This window comes from Myiozetetes cayanensis, unplaced genomic scaffold (assembly GCF_022539395.1).
Source record: "Myiozetetes cayanensis isolate MyiCay16 unplaced genomic scaffold, myiCay2020 scf6-25, whole genome shotgun sequence".
NCBI lineage: Eukaryota > Metazoa > Chordata > Aves > Passeriformes > Tyrannidae > Myiozetetes > Myiozetetes cayanensis.
Genome location: NW_026087853.1, coordinates 62,436,949 through 62,461,080, shown reverse-complemented (window position 1 = coordinate 62,461,080; position 24,132 = coordinate 62,436,949). Strand labels below are relative to the sequence as shown.

The 24,132-nt window shown below is 51.9% G+C and overlaps 1 long non-coding RNA gene across 1 annotated transcript in view; it reads right to left on the bottom strand.

Moving 5' to 3' along the window:
* The window catches only part of LOC126650660 (uncharacterized), a 150,805-nt gene that overhangs the window by 82,636 nt on the left and 44,037 nt on the right, over window positions 1–24,132 (bottom strand). The window lies entirely within an intron of this gene.

The window sequence follows — 24,132 nt, the reverse complement described above, 5'->3', positions numbered from 1 at the left end:
ACAGGGTGCCCTGCTGTGCCCCCTGCCCAGTCCCAGGGCTCTGCCCTGCTCCAGTTCCTCCCTTGGGGTAATTCCCACATCTGCTAATGCTGCTCCCACCTCCCTGCTTTAATTACTCCTGAATTAAAAAGAAACCGAAGAGCCATAATTACACGGGGTGTAGAACTCACAAATATTTATTTCTCCTTTGTGTTACTGACAAAAGCTGGTCCTTAGACAAGGATATTTCTCCAGTAAGTTCTAATCCTCTTGCAGAGAACAATGCAGGTGTATGTAGGAGGATCACTGCACTTCCACTTAAAATTAGGGCTACAACAAGTAAAACAAACCAGAAAGACCTCTTAGTCTATTTAGGCACAACATTTCTGTGAAGCACAAGGATTTTTAGACAAATTCCCTCATTTAAAATAATTCTCTTCCCCCTCCCCTTGTGTGGAGCATTTCAGGCTCCAGAGTGGTTTAGTTGAAAAGTTCATTTTTTAAAAATGATTTAAAAAAACCAAACCAGCCTCAAACCCTGGATTACAAAACAGGAAGAGGAGACATCATAATTTCTGATAGTGAATGTGGTGTGTTTGTCACACACGTTCCCTTCCTCCAGCTCGTGCCTTCTGCTCTCTTTGTGACACCCCTGAGTGTGAAAGGTTTCCAGCTGGACATGAAAGGTGATGTGGCCCTGGCAGTGGGATCACTTTGTGTGGCTGCCCAGCAGGACACTGCTGAGGGGAGTTAAAGGCTGGTTAAAAGGCTGGCATGGGGTTTTTCCAGGGGTTTTCCATGTCTGCCTGAGGAAGGTGCTCCTGCTGGAGCAGACACCCTATGGGGCTGTCCCTTCCCATCACTTGCCCCTTGTGGAGCACTCACAAAGGCAGGGTTAGATGGGATATTGGGAAGGAATTGCTGGCTGGGAGGGTGGGCAGGCCCTGGCACAGGTTGCCCAGAGAAGCTGTGGCTGCCCCTGGATCCCTGGAAGTGTCCAAGGCCAGGCTGGAGCACCCTGGGCTGGTGGAAGGTGTCCCTGCCCATGGCAGGGGTGGCACTGGATGGGCTTTGAGGTCCCTTCCAACCCAAACCAGTCTGGGATTCTTCATTTGAGGGGGTAGGAGGTTCTTGTTGCTGGAGATGATGACCAGGAAGTCCCTTTTTACCTTTGTCCAGTTTCTGCCAGACTTATTCCAGGCTGCTGGAAGGCGTAAAACTCGAGGAGAGACTTCTCTCCTTGGTCCCCACAGAGCAGATAGGGCTGTTCTCACTGTGCAGAGCAGGACAGCTCTGGGATGTGGTGGAGGCAGCCAGGTGGTGACAGCTCCATTTCCAAGTGTGAAATGAATACAGGGAGTGCCCTCCATCCAAGCTTCCCCTCGAGGTCCCATTTCCAGGGGCACAGCACCAGTGGTGAGGAACACAGAGCTTAATCCTGGCTTAAGGGTGACTTTCTGCCTGACCTCCGAGCAGCCACTTAACTTACCCGGCCTCCCCTTCCCCATGGAGATAATTCCAGAGCAGAGGGCTTAGCAGATTAACCGGCTCATTGCCTCCAAATCACTGTTCTTCCTGAAAATAATCTGCCTCCTGCTTTTTCCAAGTGACAGCCGGGATCCCCCCTGCTCCCTGGGATGGTGACAAATTCCAAGCTGTTCCCCCATCTGCCAGCTCACTGTAGGACTGGGGGAGCCCTGGCAGCTGGGGTAGGACAGGGGGAATGGCTTTAAACTGCAGGAGGGTAGATTTAGTTTGGATATTGGGAAGGAATTGCTGGCTGGGAGGGTGGGCAGGCCCTGGCACAGGTTGCCCAGAGAAGCTGTGGCTGCCCCTGGATCCCTGCAAGTGTCCAAGGCCAGGCTGGAGCACCCTGGGCTGGTGGAAGGTGTCCCTGCCCATGGCAGGGGTGGCACTGGATGGGCTTTAAGGCCTTTCCAACCAGGGATTCCATGGGATTTGTGCTGGGATTTGGGCATCACGGGCAGGTGCTCAATGCAAGGCCCAAGTCAGGACTGGGATCACAAGTGACCTCCTGTCTGAGAGCAGCAAAGCCTTGAGGACTGGCACTGCCTGGCCAGTGCCAACAGTGCCAGGAGAGGTTTAGATTGGATATCAGGAAACGTTTCTTCCTGGAAAGGGCTGTCCAGCCCTGGCACAGCTGCCCAGGGCAGGGGTGGAGTCCCCATCCCTGGAGGGATGTAAAAGCTGTGTAGATGTGGCACTTGGGGCCAGGGGTTAGTGGTGGGTTGGCAGTGCTGGGTTGGCAGTTGGACTTGATATTTGAGTATTTTCCAACCTAAATGATTCCAGGGTTCTGTATTTTTGACATTAGCTTATGGTTTTCTGCTGTGCTTGTCAGACCCTCCCAGCTCCCACGTTAATTCCCGTTCGGAGCTCCCAAGGCCATAAGACCTTTAATGAAGCCATTTTGGCAGAACAGCCACAGGAATAAAATGGCAGAGTAGAAAACAAAGAAACAACAACAGAGAAAGGAAATAAAGTCAGGATAACTCCTGAATGACAAACTGGAATTTTAAATTGCTGCTCTTGTGTATCCTGTGTCTGTGGAGATTTTAAAGCAAACCAGCACTTGGCTCAGGTCCAGGTCCTGAAGTGTTTACAGAGTTTTTAACCTTTCCCTGTGCAAGAAAGTAATATAAAGGCTGCAGATATTATAGAAGTTTGTAAAACTGAAGAACACCAGTGACCTGTGTAACACACAGGGACTTTTCAAAAGCCTTAACTCCACCATAAAACCCTCCAGTGTATTGAGTAAGACGCTCTGAAAGCAGAAGTTAAATGGATTAAGAGTACTGAGAGGGAAAAGCTGCATGTTGGAAATCATCTCTGTGTGGAAATGTTTGCACTGAGACTCTGCAGGGCCTCTCCAGTGTTTGAGTCAATCCTTCTGAAGGATTTTACTGTTGATTAAAATGTATAGAAAATCTACCAAAGCTGTGGTGCAGCTGACACTGAGCTGATGCTGATGCTGAGGAGGAGGCAGTGAGGGGGAGGAATATCCACCTTACTTGGCCCCTCATGGCAGGAAGGACACGGAGGGGCTGGAGCGTGGCCAGGGAAGGGAACGGAGCTGGGGAAGGGGCTGGAGCAGCAGGAGTGGCTGAGGGAGCTGGGGGGGCTCAGCCTGGAGAAAAGGAGGCTCAGGGGGGACCTTCTGGCTCTGCAATCCCTGACAGGAGGGGGGAGCCTGGCACAGGGATCTTGGCACAGTCACAAACGGGAACAACCACCCCCGCTCACGCTGTGAGAGCATCGATGCATCACACAAATATTCAAATGTGCAGGAAGAAGTTTTATTCAAGTTCCAAAATGTCAAAGTCGTTCAAGGCAGAAGTAGATGAAACCCTTGATATAAAGCCATAACCATGGAACTGTTCCCTCTGACCTGCCATAAGCTGGAGCTCGTGCGTGTTCTTTCTCCTCACCACACGCTGAAAAGCAAAACACAGCTCGGGAATTCATTAAATCAAGGAGGTCTGAAAGCCCTTTGGAAAATCTTTTCCGCTGTAAAAGCAGCAGCAGCAGCCACCTTACAGGAGGCAGTTCCATCACTCCCTGCCCTTCCTCCTTGGGCTCTGTTCTCAGCCCTCTCCTCTGCCTGCAGGGAAAACTCCTGCTGCCTCGGCCAAGAAAGATATTCCTTCTCTCCCTGCCCAGCTGGAATCCCTTTAAATGTTTCTTTTTTCCCTGCCGGCCCATTACCGTGCACATGCTAATGGCAGGAGTGGGGACATTTCTCACCTTGTTCCCCAGGGCTTTCTATTTGCATGCATCGCAATGATGTTCTCTCCCTGCCTACAGCAGGCTGGGGAAAGCTCTTAAACCCTGGAACCGGTAAGGCTGGAAAGGCCCTCTCCGACCATCGAGTCCAACCATCCCACCCAGAACTGCCAATGTCCCCAAGTGCCACATCTGCATGTATTTTGGGCTCTTCTTTTCTCCCCCTGTGCCCCTGCATTCAGCGTGATGGGAACCCACTCCTGCTGCTTCCATCAGGGCTCCCCCAGCACAGGAGACTCCAGCAAAACCATCAGTGGGTTTGTTACTGCCAGCTTTGTTTTTCATTAGGCAGAAACTTCGATGCAGAGAAACTAAAGCAGCCCAAAGTCATAACTGGCTGTTCAGGGTGATCCAAGTGCACCGAGGCACGGAAGGGACTCTGTGCAGAGTTGGAGTTCAGGGATAAGGGGACGTGGCAGCAGAGCTGCAGCATCTCTGCCACTGCAGAGCTCAGCCTAGGCCTGGATAACACAGCAGGGAGACACTGGCACCACGGGATGGCTACTCACTGGGGTTTGGGCATCCTCATCCTGGTGCAGGCAGGGAACTCCTGCCTGCAGCTGAGGGTGCTCCCTCCTGCAGATCAGGGACCTCCTGCCTGTGGATCAGCATTTCAGTGCCTTGGCTGTGAATTGCATTAACACACAAAAAAAATCCCCCTGTGCACTTGGCGTGTGAGCTCTTCCCTGAGGATGCCACGGTGGGGAGTGCTGGCAGCTTTGGGAATGGGCATCACCTCCAGGAACCTCTGGCAGCTTTGGGAATGGGCATCACCTCCAGGAACCTCTGGCAGCTTTGGGAATGGGCATCACCTCCAGGAACCTCTGGCAGCTTTGGGAATGGGCATCACCTCCAGGCAGTGCTGGTAGCTGGGCTCAGGTCAGCACACTGTTGTTCCTGTCAGCACAGCTTCATGTGTGTCCCCGAGCTGTTGTTCTGAGGTGTCTGTGGCTTTCTCTTTCAATTAAGCTCCCTGCTGAGCAGAGGTGCTCTCCCCTGTCCCGTGTGTTGTGGCTGTAATTGGATTGGTGACATATCTGGTGTGGCTGCTGATCTTAATGCCATTACCTGGGTCAGTTTGTCACCTGCTTGTCTCATTTCTCATTACTGCTCCATCTGTGACAGTCAGTTTGTTCCTTGGTTTTATAATCCCAGAGATTCCACAGCCCAAGGCCCCACTCCTCCTCCTCTACATCTGTTCTGGGACAATCTTTGTAACTTGGACACTTCCAGGGATCCAGGAGCAGCCACAGCTTCTCTGCCCAACCTGTGCCAGGGCCTGCCCACCCCCTAGCCAAGAAATACTTCCTAATGTCCCATCTATCTCTGCCCTCTGGCAGTGGGAAGCCATTCCCTGTGTCCTGTCCCTCCAGGCCTTGTCCCCAGTCCCTCTCCAGCTCTCCTGGAGCCCCTTTAGGCCCTGCCAGGGGCTCTCAGGTCTCCCTGGATCCTTCTCTTCCCCAGGGGAACCCCCCCAGCTCTCCCAGCCTGGCTCCATAAACCTTTTAAGTGTTCCCACCCAGCCAGTGGGGATGAAACGCTGCTGCTTGGACTTTGTTCCCATTTTGTCTTTTGCCTGGTAGGAGGAGCACAAGCTCTGCCTCCCTCTGCCATCCAGGAAAGGCTCTTTTTCATGACAACACTAGCACAGGAGTAACTAAACTCTCCAATTGGGATTGGGCCCCCTGGAAGAGCAGCTGGAGCCAGCCCTGTGGATGCTCTGAGTGCTGACCCTGGTTTGAATTCCTTGCAGTGAGCAGGAGGAACCTGAGTATGATCTGTTTGTGCTTAGTCCTCGCTGGAAATGGTGATTTTTTTTTTTTTTTAACAGCTTCTGGGTTAGGAACTTAAACATTTAAAGGCAAGCCCAGCAGTGATCCAGCTCTTGCCTGGGGACTGCACTGTGGCTTTGGGCAGCGTGGGTTTGGGTGTGGGGGCACCTGGATCTGCCCCTGGCACAGCTGCCCTGCAGCTCCCAGGTATCCTCTCTCCCAGAGGTGCTCCCTGCCTTGTCCTGCAGCCACTGGGTGCTATGGGAGCATTGCAGGCAGAGGGGTCTTGGCACCTGCATCCCAAATCCAGAGGAGCTTTGGCTCCCTGGCCACGCTCCACTGCATCCCAGCCAGGGCTGAGCAGGGATTATTGAACAGCACTGGAAAACACTCCTGCTCAGCTGGGGAGGGGGAGGAGAGGCCAGTTCATGCTGAGTGTTTAATGCTGCCTGGAAGGCACAGATGGGAAGCAGATGGAATCCACAGTGTTTCACTCAGACCTGGATGGTGGATGTGGGAATGTGCATCCCTGTGTACGTTCCTCCCTCCCTGCAGGGAGAGGTGGTGGCACTGATGGCACTGAACACTGTCCCAGTCTGTGTCCTGGAGGGGTCACCCAGCACCCCCTGGGGTGCAGGTGGAGCTCAGGGGGATTTCCAAGGGGATTTTTTGGCATGTATTTTGGTTTGTTGCTCCCTCCTTCAGGGGAGGTGACCCAAGATCTCTGTAATGGGTTCAGTGTCCCAGCATCTGTTTAGTGGATTGAAGAAAATCTCTATTTCCTTCTTCACAGGAGAGCTGCAAGGAGACTGGAATCATGGAATCACAGAATATCCTGAGTTGAAGTGACCCACAAAGACCATCCAGTCCAACTCCTGGCCCTGCACAGGACACCCCAACAGTGCCCCCCTGTCCCAGAGAGTCTTGTCCAACTAAAATAAAACCATTTCTAAGTTCTGAAATTTTCCTCTAAACATTTTCAGAACTTCAAGCAATATTTCCAGTCATTTAGAGGTTTCATTTCATATGCTTTTTGTTATTCATGCATTATTTTACGAGGTAGCAGTCAAACCAATGGCTTGTCATAATATGACATTATTGCTGAAACATTCTCTTATTTTAATGCCATTTATAAAAATCAGCAGCTATAACTGATCAGAGCTGATTAAAGCACATGATCTGCTTTTCCAGACCCAGCTGTCTCTGCCTTAAGGAGCAGGGAGGGAAGGGATGGACATTCTGTTTGTTCAGAGTTTCCTCTGCAGTGGCCAGTCCTAGAAAGCCATGGACAGGCAAGGAGTAGTTGGAGTAAATCCTGTGCATATTCCACATTGTGTGCCCTGGGACATTGTCCACAAATTAAATTTAGTGCCTGTTTTAGCTGTAGTTCATTCCAGATGTTCTGAGTGATGTGTTGGTGGCCATACCCACCATCAATGGCCAGGAAATCCCAAATGAACTCAGTTCCTCCTGTAAAATAACACCGCCTTTAGTCCCCAAAACGCATGGGTTTGTAATCCTGAGATGCCAGGGAGCAGGAAAGGACAGTCCTAAAACCTCTGGAGCTGTGGGGTTTGGTGTCCTATGAACACACTGTGTGTTGTGTTGTCTGTCACAGCTGGGGATCAACATCTGGAGTGGGGCATCTTCCCTGGGAGGGTGGCCAGGCCCTGGCACAGGGTGCCCAGAGAAGCTGTGGCTGCCCCTGGATCCCTGGGAGTGTCCAAGGCCAGGCTGGAGCACCCTGGGCTGGTGGAAGGTGTCCCTGCCCATGGCAGGGGTGGCACTGGATGGGCTTTGAGGTTCCTTCGAGGATTCTGTGATTCCATGTCCTGCACAGCCATGTGCTCTGGACTCCATCGCTGTTCCTGAGGTGGGGGCAGTGCTGGGTGAGTTGAACACTCATTTCTGGGCTCCTGTTTGAGGTTGCCCCACACTGAGAATCTGAGCTGCTCAAAGTACCTCGATGAGAGCTCCCTCAGGGATCCCTTTGCTCCTGTCCCCTGGGAGCAGGGCCTGTCCTGCCTTAATTCCCTGCAAATCCATCCCCTTTCTTTGACAATGTTCCTCATTTGCACCAAGGCCCTGCTGCCACCCCAACCTGCTCTCAGTCTGCATTTCTGAGCCAGTTTTGCTGTTTCATTGCTTTTGGGACACGGGGAGTGCCAGGCACTGCTCTCCATGGAGAAGGGCAAGGTCAAAACATGACACCAGTTCCACTTCTTGAGCCTTCCCCATGAGAGCCCTCCCAGGGCTGGTTCTGTCCCACCTGAGTTATCAAAAACAAAGCAGTTTTTGGCTTTAGAAAGCAAAGCCAGGCGCTGCTACTTCTCTTCTCCTCAGAAACCTGCATACTCTGGTCTAAAAATGCCCTTGTGTCACAATTTATGCCCCCTTGAGCTCAGCTCTTGATGAGTTTTTCATACGAGAATATTGCTGTTATTTATGAAATCCCTGATAAAGCTGCACTTAATGCTCCCCTAATAGAATATGCATCTTTAAATCTGCTGAATGTGTGGTTTGTCATTGATGCAAAGTGTACTGATTAATTAAATAAGACTTAGAGATTCATAAAGTAATTGCTCCAAAATGAAATGTTATTTACATCTAAGGATATTAACAATTAGGGAAACTTAATTTTTCCCTGATACAATCTGTCTTGGAATTCGACTGATACTTTAATAGTGTCTTGATTTAATGACTGAAAATGAATTTTCAACATTAAACACATTTGCAAAGAAATCGGGGGTATTTTCCAATAAACACATTTACAAAGAAATCAGGGATATTTTTCAAAATAAATAAGGCTGATAAGCAAAAGGCTGATTATTCAAAATAAATAAGGTTCTAATTCTTAGAGGGCAATGAGAACAAGGGAATTAAACTACATGTGAATTTTCGTCTGTTTTTTAAAGTCAATATTTTAATGGTCATAACTGTAGTAAATGAGTCTTAAAATATCCTTGTGTTCTGATGAGTGTTTGGTAAGGACAGGGTTCCCTGTGCTGCTTTCATGGGCGGTGTCTTCTGGGTTGCCTCAAGTTGTGCTGCTCGTTATCTCCGGGCTGTTTACGGGTGTTAATCAGCAGAACCAGCCAAGTCCAATCCCTTATCAGGCACTTTATCAAGGGCTCCTCAAGGGCCGGCAGCTCCCTGAGCCCGGCGGGACCTGCGGGATTCCTTCAGCTGAAGGAATTCATTGGCTTTGTTCCCCTTGGTCCCTCCTTCTCATGGAAATGAGGAATGAAGGATGCACCGACACCCGAGTGTCTCCTTGCCAAGCCTCTGTGTAATTAATGTTTGAACAGAGAGGGGGCTGGAGGGAAGGGGCAGGATTTCTGAGCCCCCCTCGGAGCTCAGGGTGGTGTCATTGAGAGAAGTGCAGACCCGAGATTTGGGCTCTGGCAGAGGAGTTCTCCTCACTCCTTTGATTCTGTGTTTGCTGTTGAATCCTTCACAACACCACCACCTCCTCCTGCTCAATCCTTCACCCAGTTCATCTCCCCCTGCTCAGTCCCTCACCCAATTAGCACTCACAGCTCAGAAGTTCATTAGCAGCCTCCTCTGCCGGGGCCTGGCTGACAGACATCAGTGAGAGCCCGCAGGAGTTGTTCTCTTGAAGCTTTTACTGTAAAGGTCCGACCCCACTCGGGCCCTACAGAGCAGTTTGGCATTACCTGGTCCCTGTGGCACAGCCCTGCTTGGGTCCTGCCCATCCCTGGTCCCATGTCCTCCAGACCTGCTGTTACCACACCCCATGTGGGACCTGGGGGTGTCCTTTGACTCCTCTCCTGGTGCCACCCTTTGGGCTCCTCTGCTCTGGGAGTATTTCCCCACTCGAGCTCCCTTCCAGCAGGTTATTTACTTGGTGTGTTCCTGCCGAGCCCACCCCCCTCTGGACAAACACCTCCATAGGTGGCACAGATCCACCTGCAAGAACAAAGCAGAACAGGACAGGGGATTTTCAGTGGAGAGGGACCTACAGTGATCACCTGTGTGCTGGCTGTGCCATGGGGAGCAGAACCCCACCACCTCTGGGGATAAGGTATGGATTTATTTCTACCTCTGAACCTATTTTCCAAAGTATTCCTTCCTTCTCTGCTGCACCCTGTGAGACACTCAATCCTGGGAGTGAGCTGTGAGGTTGGAGTGTTCTTGGATTTCATTCTCCTGTTTTCTTTATTACAGAGAAGGATTTTCTACTGGGGAGGTGAAAATTTAGAGTTGTTCTTCAGAATGGTTGTGGCTTGGCTTAATGTTTTCAAAAAGATTTGGAATGCATTTTGATTTCTGAACAGAAAATTTATTCATTCACATTAATGAAAAAGGTAATTAACAACTAATTAACAATCAATGTGGACTGTGATGATGTGTAGCAGGAACTATGATTTGTAAAGGAACTGTGGTGTGTAACGTGAAGCACTTGAGCTCTAACCCACTTTAAGTACATCAACCTCTTTGAAAAGGACTTGTCTGAGTCAGTGGGTCATGTTTTCTTGGCCCACTCAAGGAGTAAGTTGAGCCAAAGGCACGTGGTAGGGGCGTTCTCTGTAGTAAGAGCAACTCTCTGCCCATGTGGCTTGGACCAGCATGTGCAGGACTCGTTGGAGCTGCAGCAGCAGAGGGTCTGCACCTGGAAAAGTTTGCTGAGCTGCTCCCTCCGACCCCTCCACCACCTCAGCACTTCCATCTGCCCCCTCCTGAGAGCACTGTGCTGTGAATGTGCCCCGAGGAAACCTGTCACCGGGGTGTTTATTCTGCACTTGTGCAGTGCCGGGATGGCAGGGAGCTGTTTGGAGCCATTGATTGCTGTTGAGCTAATGAGCCGAGCGCTAATCAATCCTGCAGGAACTGCCGTGGGAAGCTGCTCCACCCCCCACCGTGCAGCCAGGGCTCATCGGCAGTGCTGCCGTGTGCCTCCCGTCGCACCAGACACCCCGGGATGCTCCAGGAGAATCATCTCCCCACGGTGAGACTGTGCAGATGTCCGAGGATGGTGGGACAGGAGGATGCCAGTGAAGTGCTGCCAGGAGCCCGTTCGCTGCAGATGTGTGTGCACAGAGCCTGTCCTGCTGAGCGAGGCGGGGCTGTGACCTGGGGCAGGGCTGTGACCTGGGGCAGGGCTGTGACCTGGGCAGGGCTGTGACCTGGGGCAGGGCTGTGACCCGGGGCAGGGCTGTGACCTGGGGCAGGATAGTGACCTGGGGCAGGATAGTGACCTGGGCAGGGCTGTGACCTGGGGCAGGGCTGTGACCTGGGGCAGGGCTGTGACCTGGGGCAGGGCTGTGACCTGGGGCAGGATAGTGACCCGGGGCAGGGCTGTGACCTGGGGCAGGGCTGTGACCTGGGGCAGGGCTGTGACCTGGGCAGGGCTGTGACCTGGGGCAGGATAGTGACCCGGGGCAGGGCTGTGACCTGGGCAGGGCTGTGACCCGGGGCAGGGCTGTGACCTGGGCAGGGCTGTGACCTGGGGCAGGGCTGTGACCTGGGCAGGGCTGTGACCTGGGCAGGGCTGTGACCTGGGCAGGGCTGTGACCTGGGCAGGGCTGCCTCGGGCCCTCAGCTGCCAAAGGCACGAAGGGCAGAGCAGCCAAAGGTTCCTCCTCTGGTGGAACCACGGGCTGGGCTTGGATTTCAAGTGACTCCAGCACATACCAGTTCCAGCTGGAAAATCTGAGAGGTTTCACTGTGGTAAGGAGTGTACAGAAGGTAGGGATTAGGAAAAGGATGGAAATTGATACTGGAGATAGAGGACTGTCTAGTTCAGGAGTCATGACACACTCGTGCCACTAGCTGAGAGTTGTTTCACTGGGAACAAGTGCAGGAGAACACAAATATCCAAGTTGTTTCTGGGAATAACTGTGAATAAGGAGTCTGATCCTTGGATATATTACTGGCTTCCCACTGCCAGAGGGCAGGGAGAGATGGGATATTGGGAAGGAATTGCTGGCTGGGAGGGTGGGCAGGCCCTGGCACAGGTTGGGCAGAGAAGCTGTGGCTGCCCCTGGATCCCTGGAAGTGTCCAAGGCCAGGTTGGACGGAGCTTGGAGCACCCATGGCTGGTGGAAGGTGTCCCTGCCCGTGGCAGGGGTGGCACTGGATGGGCTTTAAGGTCCCTTCCCACCCAAACCAGTCTGGGGTAACATGCAGCATTTCCAGACTGACAGGATGGAAGTTGCTCTGACCAGTCAATAGCCAAAAAACAAAAAAAAGCTCTGTGGGATCTGGACTCCTGCAAACATAATTCCAATCCTAGTCAGCTTTGGGGGGTGTTCCCAAGTAGTTGTGACAAAGGCTGTCAGAGAACTAGAGGGTCTCCTCATGTCTGCTGGAGCAATGGACTGTGAGGGTCCCCCTTCTGTGCACAGACCCACCAGCAATGGGGACCAGGGTGTAAGAGGATAATGTTGGAAAAGAGGATTAAAAGGTGGGAAACATAAACATAGGCTGAAAATAACAATATAGAGAAGCAATTCTGCCTCTTTATTGGTATCCTAAGAGTTGTCAGCATGATCTTCTCTTCTCCTTCCTCCAGAGCTGGTTCCTACCAGGGTGGAGTTTTGAGGCTGGATTTGCCTCTACCCCTGCCAAGGGCTGGTCCCCTGCAGCACGTCTGTGCCTCCTCCCTGCTTTTCCTTGCTCTCCCATCCTATGGGATGAGGTGTCTGTGCTCTCAGTGACCAGGGACAGGATCCAGGGAATGGCTGGAGCTGTGCCAGGGAGGGTCAGGGTGGATCTCAGGACAAGGCTCTTCCCCCAGAGGGTGGTTGGCACTGAACAGGATCCCCAGGGCAGTGGGCACGGCCCCAAGGCTGCCAGAGCTCCAGGAGGGTTTGGATGATCCTCTGGGGCACAGGGGGGATTGTTGGGGTGTCCTGGGCAGGGCCAGGGGTTGGACTGGATGGTCCCTGTGGGTCCCTGCCAGCTCAGGCTACTCTCTGGTTGTGTGGTTTTACCTCACTCACAGTGTTTCCAAGGCTCTCTCTGTACCCACTTCCCCACAGCCCCTGAGATGTCTGATCTCCACACAGTCACCTCCACCTGCAAGTTTATTCCAGCTTTCCATAGGGCCCCATATGACATGGATTGCACAGGTAGAGCCCTGGCAGGGCTGTTTCCCACGTGTCCTCCATCAGCCCACCCTCCTCTATCTCCTACCCCCTGAAGCCATCTGTTAACCTCCCCCAGGCTGAAGTCTCTGCTGATAAACTGCTCCATCAAACCCAGCTGTAACTGCAACATCATCCCTCTTCCATAATTTTCTCTTTATTAGCCAGGATCATTAAACCCAAAACAAACTGATAGTACATTTTCATTGATAAATATGTTTAAATTTGTCTGAGCATCCAAAACGCTGATTGAGCTTTACAGAGTTTTGTACCTCAGAGCTTAATTTCACTAAACATTGATAGAACAAAATTGGAATATAATGTCATTTCTTTGTGAAAACAACCATGCTTTCCCACCCCCAGTTATTTGTGTTGGGTTGTTAATAAGTTCTTTTAGCAGAAGTGGAATGAAATACACAGGTTTGACTGAAGTGGCGTTGTGCTGTTCATGTCACCACCTCCTGCTGGTGAATCCTGAATCCCAGAGGCTGGAAAAGCCCTCCCAGCCCATGGATCCCCCTGTGCCCATCCCCACCTTGTCCCCAGCCCAGAGCACTGAGTGCCACGGCCAGGCCTGCCTTGGACACCTCCAGGGCTGGGCACTCCAAACCTCCCTGGGCAGCCCCTGCCAGGGCCTGACCACCCTTTCCAGGCAGAAATTCCTGCTGCTGTCCCACCTGAGCCTCCCCTGGCCCAGCTGGAGGCCGTTCCCTCTCCTCCTGTCCCTGTTCCCTGGGAGCAGAGCCCAGATGTTGCAGGAATTCCACTGTATCCTTGTGGAAGCTCCTCCAAAGCCACTGCCCACCCATGGCTCAAAAATAACCCTGGAATGCTGGACATTCTGGGCTTTCATCTTGAGATTTCTTCTAAAGCAGAGAGGGGTAAATGTGGTGTTTTCCCTGGTGTCTGCAGTGATTCATCCCCCCAGCTCCTCGGGCTGTGTGCTGGCTCTCTGGGAATCTGCCTGGATCCAGCTGCTGCCCACAGCTGCCTGTCCTGCCTGCCCTGCCCAGATTAGAGAGACCTTTCCTACCTGTTGTCCTCTCCCCAGGAAGGCACTTCCACACTGTAATCAAGGCTTCTCCTAACTGTCCTTCTGATGAACTAAACAGATTAAACTCTTTAAATCCTCTCCAGGTAAAGAACTTTCTCTAATAGTCAAATTATTTCTGCAGCTCTTCTCCACCCTCTATGATTTGTCAAAGGCTTTTAAAAACTTTTCCTTCTCTGCTGAGTTGTGTTCCCAGCAGACTCCCTGATATCCCTGGTCCTTGATATCCCTGGTCCTTAAACCACATTGCAAAGGGAAGGGACTAAAACCCAGCTCACAAGAAATGAACCTGGAGCATCAAGCCAAGTCAAGTCCCACATGGGAAAGGGCTGGTGATGAGGAGATGTCTTCCAGCTCTTGATAGAATATTTCATCTGCCTCTTCCCCTACTGAGACAGCACTCCAAAGAAACTCAGGTGGGACAGCAGCAGGAATTTCTGCCTGGAAAGGGTGGTCAGGCCCTGGCAGGGGCTGCCCAGGGAGGTTTGGAGTGCCCAGCCCTGGAGGTGCCCAAGGCAGGCCTGGCCGTGGCACTCAGTGCTCTGGGCTGGGGACAAGGTGGGGATGGGCACAGGGGGATCCATGGGCTGGGAGGGCTTTTCCAGCCTCAGGGATCCTGGGATTGTGTGGTGTCTCTAACAAGTGTCAATCAAGCGCTGGCTTGATGCCCCAGGTTCATTTCTTGTGAGCTGGGTTTTAGTCCCTTCACTTTCCAATGTGGTTTAAGGACCAGGGATATCAGGGACCAGGGATATCAGTGTGGCTCCTGTGCTGCCTGTTCCTGAGATGTGTTTACAGTGCAGCTTTTCCCTTGGTCCTGACTGAAGTTGGCATTCTCTGGAATGCAGGTGCAGCTCCTGGGCAGGGAGAGGAAATAACTGTGGGAGATGTGGAAGGGAAAAGCTTCCATCTCAATCACATTTCAGGCACCTCGGAGTTTGTTTGTTTAATTTTCCAGGGTGGGGAGAGATGCTGAAGGCAGGATTTGGCTGGGTCTGAGCAAACACAACAGAACGAGTGTGTGAACAGCTGGGACTTTGTGTTGGCTTCAGGGAGTGAGAGGAACTTGCACCTGTGTCTGGATGCTGCAGGACAGGCAGGGCTCTTGAGGGAGGATGGCTTCCCACTGCCAGAGGGCAGGGTTAGGTGGGATATGGGGAAGGAATTGCTGGCTGGGAGGGTGGGCAGGCCCTGGCACAGGTTGCCCAGAGAAGCTGTGGCTGCCCCTGGATCCCTGGAAGTGTCCAAGGCCAGGTTGGAGTACCCTGGGCTGGTGGAAGGTGTCCCATCCAGGTCCCTCCCACCCAAACCATTGTGTGATTCCTGGGTAGGGGAGGTCCCTCTCTCCCAGCCCCAGGGGTGTGTGGAGCTGTCCCTCGCTCCCAGCACACCCCCCAGAGCTGAGGATGTGCTGCACTCTCCTGAGGGATTCTCGGAACGCTGTGCAGTGCCCCGAGGGCTGGGGTGCAGGAGTGTCAGTGCCCTCCCAGCCCCTCCTGGCACCGAGTGCTCTTTGCCCACCTCAGGTCTCTTCCTGACTTTGTTTCCCGTGTGTCTTTCCCGTTGTTTTCCGCGGGGTGACCCAGCCCGTGTGTTAATGGGATATTAATGAGAGCAGCCTCCCCTGTCCCCGGGAGCTGTGCAAACAGCGATTATTGCGTTGTTAACGACCGTGTTCTACACAGATAGTTCTGCTCCAGTGCGTTCCCTCCTCTGGGTGCCACTTCCCAGCCAGAGCTCCCACAGGACTCCACTCAGCTCCTGTTCCTTGTGCCGGAGGATATTGTGGATTAGGACACTGGGCAGTGCTCAGGGAAGGGAGAGATTCATGCTGATTTAGGGGACGTTACCAGCGTGGTAAAACAGGCAGCTCAGCCTCGAAGGCCACCTTGGGGTTTCATCCTTCCCCCTGCCTGTGTTTCTGGTGGTAATGACACATGATTCACGTCAACAAAAGACAAATAAAATTACTACAGAAAATAGGTTTGTTTTCGAGTTGTGAGACATCCTGTGACATTAAATTTGGGAAGTGCTGAAATGTTTATTTTCTTTATTAACAAAACTGCAGACAAGGGTGGCATTTTCTTAAGCTGTAAGAAATTAGATGACACCTAAATGGGAGGAAAAACAGGCACATTTTTCATGATAAAGGAGGAGGATTTTCGGAGTCGAGGAGCTGAACCATGACTGATGACTTCAGGTTAAGTTCTCGTCTCCACCAAGGGCTTGTTGTGCAGCTCAGATAATTAAATTTGTTTCTTTTTGCCCATTCCCAGCTTTTCCTTTGGAGTTTGTACCTGTTGAATGAGACCAGCTTTTAGGGGCTGGGTCACCCTCCTGAGCATCCCCTTTGTGCTTGGCCTTGTGCTGGGGGTGACAAAACAGGGCTAAAATGGGTGGGGAAAAGCTCTTGGGGGTTTATCTGAGCCAAAGTGAAAACTGGATGCCTGGAGAAGTCTTGGGGCTCCTCCAGCACAAGGCAGCTTCTGTTTAAGTGCATCCTAATAAATGAGTTGCCCAGAGAAGCTGTGGCTGCCCCTGGATCCCTGGAAGTGTCCAAGGCCAGGTTGGACGGGGCTTGGAGCAACCTGGGCTGGTGGAAGGTGTCCCTGCCCATGGCAGGGGTGGCACTGGGTGGGCTTTGAGGTCCCTTCCAACCCAAACCAGTCTGGGATTCTCTGGTTCTATAAAACATGCAGCAGGACAAACTCCAGGGGGCTGCTGCAGATCTCATTTTCCTTTCCTGGGTTTAAAAAAAAAAAAAAAAAAAAGAATTATTATCCAAGTAACCTGACTTTTCCACAGTACTCCAGGTTTTATTTCTAAAACTTGTCTCTCCAGCAGTCTGGGGTTTATTGTCTTGTGATCAAAGACAACTTGCTCCTATAAAAATGTTTAATTTCTCATTATTATTGAAAATAGAACTTATTTTTACTGTGCCTGGCTATTGTTTAGGGGGAAAAAAAAAGGAGTTAAAATATGAGATTGTGGCAGGATAGGGAAGGTGTTTATCAGAAGTTTGAAATGGGAAGAGGCTCCATCAGTGAGGAGTTTAGAGCAGGGATCACAGCAAGAGGCTCCAGGGCCCCTGTTGTGCAGGAGGTTGGAGCAGATGGTTTGGGTGGTCCCTCCTGGCCCTGCAATCTGTGCGGCCATGGGAGCAAAACCCAGCTTTGCAAAGTGCAGAGTTCATGGATCTGGATTTTCCCTGGTTTTTGTGTTAGCTGGAAACAAGGGCTGGTGCCAGTACCCAGCCGTGTGCTCAAAGGCTTGATAACATGATACAAATGAAGCATTTTGGGCAAAAAAGAAAGATAGCTTCATATTCCTATTTCATTCTCATTAGTTCTTTTCCCATATAAATAGTAACTGTGCAGGGTAATACATCCTTCCTGTCAGGATTCATCAGGGAAGTGCTTTGGCTGGGCAATTGCTGGGTGAAAAATTAGGGCCTTTGCCTCATTCTATCAACATGTTTTGGTTTCACTGGTGAATAAAAATAGATTTTTAAATAACAGTCACGTAAAGTAATAAACCAGAACAGGGCCCATTTTCATTCCAGAGGCGGATTCAGCCTCGTTGGATGAAGCTGGAATAGATCACTGGCTAACTGATTACTAAGGAGCATTATTACCAATGCAACCAAAAAAAACAATGAACACTGGGGTAATTCTTAATTTCTATCAGCCAACTGGGAGCCCTTAGGCTCACAGCCCTCAGCTTTTCCATGGGAATATGGGGAGGGGGAGAGGGTAGGGAGAGTCTCTTTCCATTCTGGGAACAGTGGCCATTCCTGATATTGTGTAAATCCCAAGCGATGGAGAGCAGAGAACTGAGCTTGTCTGGAGCACAGCCTGCAGCTCTGGGCAAAGCTGCTTCCTTTCATTGTTGCTTTTGGGTGGGAGTTCAGTTTGGGAGGTTGGTTTAATGCTGGCCAATTAAAGCAGGTGCTTTGTGGTTTTGAGGCCATTTCTCCTGGAGGAGCATTCCAGTGGGATCATTGATGTGCTGAGATGATTCAATCCAAACCAGCCATGTGAACTGATCTCTTCCAAAGGAATGTGCAGCACCCACTCCCTGGCACTGTGAAGTGCTGTGTGATCAGGGAACAGGCTCCCAACAAATCATAGATCCCAGGATGGTTGGGTTGGGAGGGACCTTAAAGCCCATCCAGTGCCACCCCTGCCATGGGCAGGGACACCTTCCACCAGCCCAGGGTGCTCCAACCTGGCCTTGGACACTTCCAGGGATCCAGGGGCAGCCACAGTTTCTCTGCCCAACCTGTGCCAGGGCCTGCCCACCCTCCCAGCCAGCAATTCCTTCCCCACATCCCATCTGTCCCTGCCCTCTGGCAGTGGGAAGCCATTCCCCCTTGTGCTGGCACTCGAGGAGTGAAAAGTCCTTTCACAAGGGAACTGCCAGGCTTAAGGTCTGAGTACCTGGAAAATTCAGTCCTGTTTGACCCTCGTGCTCCCAGGAGACCCTCTGGAGTCCTTAGGAGGTGTCCTGCAGGGGACCCCACCCCGTTGTTCGGGGTGTGACCCCCGTGGATGTTGCTGTTGCTCTGCTCTGTCCCCCGTGCCCAGGGCAGGGTCCTGGCAGGGGGAGGTGTCTCTGGAGCCGAGGAGCTCGGCAGGGAGCTGATGGCACTGAGATGAGCAATCAGGGCCAGACAGAGCCGCATTAGTCAGATGTGCCAGGGGCTGATGGGTGCCATCAGCGTCACCTGGCACAGCCCCGGGAAAGCGCTATTTCTGGAGGAACCTTGATTTGCAGAGAATGGAGCTGATTTCTGATGAGGGGAGGCTGCCCACGGACTGGCTCCGAGCTGGGGGAGTGAATCTTGTGGTCTGAGGACGCCGAGATTTCTCTGACGTTCCCGACTTGTGCTGCAATGATTTTGTGTCAGGCAGAGTTTATGCAGGACCAAAATCTGCTTTATTCTCATTTCCCTTTATTTGTGCCCCGTAGGGAAATGTCTTAAAACACTTGTGGTGGCTGAAGGCAGGTGAGGCTTTGGGGTCCCCTCAGCACTCTATGGACTCCCACAGAGCAGAGGGAAAAGACATCTTGGCATGTGGCCCTGGACACAGGGGCCGTTCTCGTGGCTGGGGGTGTTGCTTCAGGAGGGGGGAGTTTGCTCCTTCCTGAGCACCCTGCACACAATATCCTGGGTGGCAGGGGGATTAGAGGGAGGGAGCACTTCTCCTGTGAGGAAAGGCTGGGAGAGCAGGGAGGGTTCACCTAGAGAAGAGAAGGATCCAGGGAGACCTGAGAGCCCCTGGGCACTGATCTCAGTGAGGTAAAATTGCCTGAAGGTGTGTTAGAAAGGCACTGGAAAGGGCACCAAGAGCTGTTTTGGAGGTGATATTTGATATCTACCCAGGGCAAGGCAGCTGGAGGGGCTGCAGGCAGGGAGGAATTTGGGAGGTGATGACCACGAAGCAGTACACAGGGGTGGAATTGGTTATTCTGAAGAAGGGAAGGAAGGAGAGCAGCAGAGCAGTGATCAGGGTTCTGAACAGCAGGTTTCAGCTCAGCCAGGGAATCAGCAGCAGGAGCCTCCCGGGGGGAGAGGCAAAGGAGCTGCAGCAGCTCTGCCTGATCCCGAGGAACCTGCTTCAAACCACAGCCTCCCCAGCATTCCTGGGGCTGCTCCTGCACTCTCTGAGGACATGGAGAAACGAAAGGAATCCTCCAGAAAACCAGAAACAGGGACAGATGGCTAAGGATAAACACGAAGGAATAAACTCTTGCCTATGGAAGTAACATCAGGGAGGAGAAGCAAAAAATGGGCAAAGAACTTAAAAGACAAAGAGGCATAAATGTCTCAGGAATAAGAGGAAGACAAAGGCAGTGAAGGGAAGCAAGTCAAGGCTGGGGCCTTATTGTTTCAGCCTTCAGGAAAAGGTTAATTGTGACCAGACACTCAGTCAGTTATCTTAACAAGGGGTTAAGAGGGAAGTGTGCTCAGATGAATCAGATGCCTGATGAAATCCACACTAGGAAACTCGCAGAACTGGGATGGAAAACCCCAGATCAGTGGTGAATATCAGGGGGTGAGGGACAGGGCAGGCTTGTGGAGGTGCAAACCCAGCACCTGCCCTCAAATGGAAAATTACCGAGCTTGGAGCTGAGATTAAATCCCTGAGGGGGTGCTTGGGGAAACGATTAAATAATCAGTTTGTGGGTACAGAGAGGAGATTAAGGTAATAAGGAAGAGCCCAGAGGGATTTTTCAGGAAGAAATCACGACAAGGCAGTGGTTTGCTCTGGTGGGATAATGGGCTTGAGGTGTGGGAATGACCTGGGCACCGGCTGAGCCTGTGGTGACACTCAGCTTTCCAAACCCCTCCTCAGGGCTTTCTGCCACACCAAGGGGTGTTTTAATTGGTATTTTTTCACCTGATTGTTAAGAGATGCTTTCAGTGGCCACCAGCTGACAGTGGAGCTCTTTTTGGAAACACTGGCAGATTTCAGATGAATGGCAAAAGAAAAGCAAAGCTGAATATGGAGGAGAGATCCCCCTTTTCCACCCCTGCCATGGGCAGGGACACCTTCCACCAGCCCAGGGTGCTCCAACCTGGCCTTGGACACTTCCAGGGATCCAGGGGCAGCCACAGCTTCTCTGCCCAACCTGTGCCAGGGCCTGCCCACCCTCCTAGCCAAGGATTTCTTCCTAATATCAAAGTCAACCCTTCTTCAGTCTAAACCCCAAACCCTTCTGTGATTCTGTGATTTGCATAGTGAATATTTCTGGAGGTGGAGGATCTGTGACTTGTCCAGGGCCTAGTGACAAAGCTGTAATCCCACAGGGCAGAGGATGTTCTTCTGCTTTCAGGCTTTTTAGAGCCATAGCCAGTCACTGCACCTGCTGGTACCTTTGTGTACACAAACTGTGCCCCTGGAGAGACTCTTCCGTTCATAACACATATGAAAGAAGTAATTGTAATTAAAAAATAGAGTATTAGAAATATTTTCAATTTAAAATCTACATTTAGAACTCATTACATTAGTTTGGGAAACCCCATATTCAGGCAAGGGGAGGATCCCAGCTTGGGTCTGTCTTGGTTTATGGGATTCCTTCTGAAAACACCCTTCCATGCAGTGGTGCTGTACAACCTCGGGGGGTGCTGTGTTTATCTGGAGCAGTTCTCACAGAGTTCTCCAAGCTCTGAATCAATGCCTGCTGGAAGCAGGTGAATATCCCTGTGCTTTAGTTGGGTGTTTTCCCATAAAACCCCAGCATCAATGCCCTGGGACTTACCTTGAATGCCTGTAACTATATTGGGGGAGAATATTCTTATAATGTAATTTTCCCCCCTTTTGCAGCATGTTTTTAATAGAAAAGCAGGCGAGACATCTGAGTGAATTTTATATGTTCCCTGAACTGCTCCAGCTTCAAAATAACTCAGCTTGAGGTTTTAGTCAATATGAATGGAGACATTTAAAAAAATCTGTGTGCTCTTCTGTCAATAAAAGATGGCAAAAGGCTAAAGAGATGAAAATAGGCAGTGGAGGCAGAGCCAGAGCCAGTGCAGAGCAATCTCCATGAGGAGCAGCTGCTGGTGACAGGACAGGGCATTGCAGAGGAATTAGAGAAGGCTCCCAGCTGGGCTTTCCTGGAAGAAAAATGACTGGGTACAATGAAAATGGGAATAAATGATTATTGGTGTAGAGATCATTCTGCAAGGAACAGTGATCGGCCAGCAGAGGATTTCATAGGATCCCAGAGTGGTTTGGGTGAGAGGGACCTTAAAACCCATCTCATTGCACCCCCTGCCATGGGCAGGGACACCTTCCACTATCCCAGGGTGCTCCAAGCCCCGTCCAGCCTGGCCTTGGACACTTCCAGGGATGCAGGGGCAGCCACAGCTTCTCTGGGCAAAGTCTTGTTTCCCTGCAGTCCTGTACATCTCAATAGGTCACCTCCCTGCCACCTTCTGTACTGCCCTTTGCCCCTCTGGAGCCCATTCCCACGGATGGGTGCCCATCAGTGCAGCTCATCTTCAACAACTCACTGGCATGGGCAGGATCTGTGGAAAATCTATTACTGCATAATTAGGGGAAAAGCACCTGAGCTGCCTTCAGTGGGCACCAGGCAGAGGATCAGCTCTAATAGTGCTGTTTGCAAATATCAAATAATAAAAGGAAGTGTGACAATAATGAAGTAAGTAATCAGAGGAGCTGTTGAGTACAGGTGCCTCCATTTACAGCTCTTTCATCAAAGAGAAAATTAAGCGCTCTCAGAATATTACGGCAAATTGCTCGTGTTCCATGACTGCTAATCAGGAGCAGGGTGTGAATGCAGCAGGGGAAATCTGCTGGAGCAATTATGGCGGGGGATGATTAAGGCCTGGAGCACATCATGGGACAGGGAACGGGCTCCTTTTCTCTGCCTGCAGATGGAAATGTTTGTGGCAAAAACAAGCACCAGAAGTGCAGAATGGGCAGCACCTCTCTGAGTTTGGGGGGTGGTAGGAAGGAGAGGATCGTGGAGTCATTGAGGTTGGGAGAGACCTCCAAGATCATCAGCCCCAGCCTTTGCCTAATCCCAGCATGCCCACTGACCCATATCGTGACGGGCTGTGTTGACTCCTGACCTGAGGGAGCGCTGGAGCTGTGCCAGGGAGGGTCAGGGTGGATCTCAGGACAAGGCTCTTCCCCCAGAGGGTGGTTGGCACTGAACAGGCTCCCCAGGGCAGTGGGCACAGCCCCAGGGCTGCCAGAGCTCCAGGAGGGCTTGGATGATCCTCTGGGGCACAGGGTGGGATTGTTGGGGTGTCCTGGGGCAGGGCAGGGGTTGCACTGGATGATCCTTGGGGGTTACCCAAGGCCTCTCCTCACATTGTACCTGAGCAAAGATCCCTGTGCTGTGAGAGCAGGCAGGTTCTGCTCCCCATCAGCCTCAGGATTACCATGGTGAGCCAGCCCAAAAATGGATTGGGTTCTGGATATTTCAGGATAGAGGAAAATATAATCCCATTATAAAAACATGGTATCTCCATCTGTAGTTCTCTGCTATTATCAAGTTCTCTGTTACTGGGCTTTAAAAATCCTTCATATTTCCTTTCATTCGATTTCTGGTGAGTTTGGGGTCATGGAGCTGTTCCTGTGCTGACACTTGATGAGCAGATGTGCTGGTATCTGCATGGATCCACTCAATCCAGGCAGCAGGAAGCGAACCACTGCCTTCTTTATTTATTGTGTGTTAGGCCACAGTGATACATGTCCTGTCATCCCACCACTGCTTCACACACAGAGCTCAGGGGAAAGAGCTGGAGCCCAGGCCAAAGCTGTTGATGTGGTCATGGAATCCCAGACTGGTTTGGGTTGGAAGGGACCTTAAAGCCCACCCAGTCACACCCCATGCCATGGGCAGGGGCACCTTCCACTCTCCCAGGTTGCTCCAAGCCCCGTCCAACCTGGCCTTGGTCATCGCTTTTGGGTTGTGTTTTTATAGGGGTGGAGAGTTGGAATCCAGCTGGTTCCCTGGAAAAGGGGCAGCGGGAGTCTGGAAAGATGAGTCTGGATGTTTGGATGGGAAAGTCAACCATGCAGATTAACCTTCCCAAAAACTGGGCTGCACTGACAGGGCAGAGCCCAGCCCCAGGTGTGCTGCCCAAAGGGGGTGGGAGGCACCCCCTCTGTGGGGAGGGTGGATGTGCTGGGCCACCCCCTGCAGGGGGGTTGGTGTTCACAGTGGTGACCACGAGCTGAGCTTTGGCTCTGCCAACACACCAGTTCCTGAATCCCATAATCCCAGAGGCTGGAAAAGCCCTCCCAGCCCATGGATCCCCCTGTGCCCATCCCCACCTTGTCCCCAGCCCAGAGCACTGAGTGCCACGGCCAGGCCTGCCCTGGACACCTCCAGGGCTGGGCACTCCAAACCTCCCTGGGCAGCCCCTGCCAGGGCCTGACCACCCTTTCCAGGAGAATTCCCTCCCGAGAGGAAGGTCTGTGGGAGCTCTGACACACGGACAGATTCACCCCGGGCTGTGCTCCCGGTAATGGGGCTGCGGGACACACCTTGGAGATACAACCCCAGTCCCTCAGAAATAGCCCCCTGCCCCCCTTCCTGGGGCTCACGCTGCTCTGCTCTGGTTCCTGGACACGAAGCAGCCCGTGCAGCTCTGGCTGTGCCATCGCTGGTGTGGGGTGTGGTCCCGGGATGCCTTAGCAGGCTGTGGATGTGCGGGAGGGCAGAGCCAGCCCAGCCCCTGCGCTGCCGACAGCGCTTTCCCTCGGCACGTTATCTCTCACAATCCTGCTGCTGCCGTGCCCCGCGGGGCCGCTTCTCTGCTGGAAGGTTTGCAGAGCTGTATCTTAATTTGATACCAGCTGCTGGCAATATTGCTTTGACACCCCTATATCATTCCTCTTCCTGGGCTGCGAGCTGCATCTCACAGGCACTTAAA